Source organism: Pinus tabuliformis, chromosome 3_2 (genome assembly GCF_031772625.1).
Source record: "Pinus tabuliformis cultivar Carrire ecotype Pingquan chromosome 3_2, CPIR1, whole genome shotgun sequence".
Classification (NCBI taxonomy): Eukaryota; Viridiplantae; Streptophyta; class Pinopsida; order Pinales; family Pinaceae; genus Pinus; species Pinus tabuliformis.
Genome location: NC_142302.1, coordinates 347,741,745 through 347,744,473, shown reverse-complemented (window position 1 = coordinate 347,744,473; position 2,729 = coordinate 347,741,745).

Here is a 2,729-nt window from a genome sequence, read left to right as displayed (position 1 = left end):
AACCCATAACTACAAGAGGAGATGGGAAATTATAAAAGAAATCTCAAAAAGCATTAGTTCTGGCACTGAAAGGGATAACAAATGGGACACAGGTAAATGGGAAATTGTTTTGATGTTTGCTCATTATCAAACTGATAATCGTAATGGTTATGTGATAGGTCTCACCTCACATTACGTCCAGCACAGTGAGGAGGACAAAAAATAGAAAGAAGCAGCCGGAAGTAGGTACACAGACAGCATGGCGACTAGGAAGAGCAAGAGAGACAAAAATATGGCAGAGGGGGCGAGCGGCTCAAACAAAGAGCAAAGAAAGAGAGGGCGAAAGTCTAGATGTGAACATATGAAAACCCTCATCGACGCCTACATGGCAGGGAACCCATCGGACGTTAGAGCCCAAATTGCTGGATGGGAGTGAGAACTAAACGACAACATAAGGAACCAAGACACCCCATAGAGGAATGGGAGAGCATGGTTCCGGACCCAGGGTACTCTTGAGGACGACACTCTCTCTTCAGATAGACAATACAACAGTATTAGGTTATGAAGAACGTGGTGACATGGGCCATAACTCTTAATTGGGAACAAGCAACAAGCAAAGGACCGGAGGTAAAGGAGGACACCAAGGAAAAGGATCCCGTCAGGGAAGAAATCTTCAGGGAGATTGCAGTGGTCCAGATACAAACTTACAGAAATAACTTGGCATTGGGGAGAATTGAATAAACACTTCAAGACACGAAGAGGAGCGAGATGCTCGACTCTAGAGCCAAATCACCAACCCCAGTAATATCCTCGGACGAGGATTGAAGCAAAGGTCCAGTACATTTTTTATGAAATTTTATGATGAACAACTTTTACTTGTTTAAAAGGAACAATAGTATAGATAGTAAAGACAATGTTGCTAGATGGATAGAGAAAGACCTTTTCAAATTTTTGATAGGGTTTAATGCAGACAGGTGGCTATCTGGATTCCTTCGAGCAGGTAAGCCACTTGGAACAAAGGGAAGATATGATTTTGAATAGTTAATATCAATAGAGGAAGCACCACCAAGTTTACAAAAAAAAAGACAATGAAAATAATCAAAAGTGAATAATGAATGGAAAACCCTTCTATTTATAACAAACTGTTGAGGTATCCTCGAATAATGAGCAATAATAAAATATTATTAACCCCATTATTGGAATAACCACTTGGAATATTTTATTATATTTGGTAAGGAGGGAAAAGCATTTAAACTTTTATTTAGAAATAATAAATAAATAAATGATTTATTTAACATCTCAAGAAATTGGTTAGGGAATAATACAAAAATAATGATTTATTTAATTATTCCTAAGGGATTTAGTCAAATTTTACAAGGAATAATAATTAATTATTCCTAGAGAAAAATAAGATAATTAATAATTTATTTGTGGATTTTTCATAATTGGGTCAAATATGACAAGGAATAATAATTCAACAATGGTTTAATTAATTATTCATAGAAGAAAATAAAATAAATAGTGATTTATTTAATTATTCTTCATGGGTTTAACTATAAATTACTTAACAAAGGTGGTTTATTAGGTAATTTCTCACAGTGAAAGCAATTTTACTATGATAAAATTGGCTTTACATGGTGTACTTTGATCCATTTAGTAAATTAGGCTAGATGATCAATTTTTTGGTGATAACAGATTGCCCCCAAATGTACGAGTGTTAGGAGCAAAACGTATGACCGAAGTACATTGTAAAGACACAATCACTAGACAACAAAGTGGAGTTAGAGAGAGAGAGAGAGAGAGACCAATAGAGCTGAAGCGAAAGAGGATAGGGATAGAGGGGGCGAGACCAATGCAAGTCTCCTTTTATGTTGTGGTACCAAACCTCAATGAGGAGAGGGAGGCATACCTATACTTACCGAGATAACTTAGTACAAAAATAATGGTGTGCCCAGAAACATAAAATTGAGCAATGAAGTACATGTTGAATGGTACATGACACACTGGCATAGCTGAGCCAAAAAATAATACAATGTGTCCCATATACATAATGCGCCTGGAAAAATATGAGCCAAGACTAAATACAATAATATATGAGTACATGAGATATAACGGCCCTTCCCTCAAAAAATGGGTGGGAGGGAGAGTAGAAAAACTGAAGAAGCCTTGCTGAATAGGGAAGGGCTCTGCAAAACTGAATGGATCATTTGAAGAAGACATGCATGCTATGAACACTGTGATCGGCAGGAACTGAACCCATCAAATTTGTGGAACTGCATCTAAGGCTGTAGCATAATAGGAATGCATCCGCACATGTGGGGGGCTACCTGAAGGGCCACCCCCTCATGAGGTCTGAAAACATCTCACACACACCCGGGAATCACTGGTACAATCTGCTGCATCACTGGACCATCAAGTGTATGGATCACAATCATGAAACAACCAAGTCAAAGGGAAATAATGATTCCCTTTGCTCGATCTGAGGTATCGAACAAGGATGGAAGCTGGAACCAAGATACATGGCCCTCTAGGCCCTTCTTCTGGAATAAATGAGTTGATGCCGACAGAATAGGGCTCACTATAGATGAGGCAATGAGGATCCTCAACTAAGGCATGAGGGAAAATAGTGATGTGACTGATGAACTGACACCAGGGAAAATGGAGAAAATGGGAATAAGGGACAAACAAATGAATTCCCTTGTCAGAGCATAAAGTGCATGGTTGACCTGGCAGTGACTGACTCAAGTCTA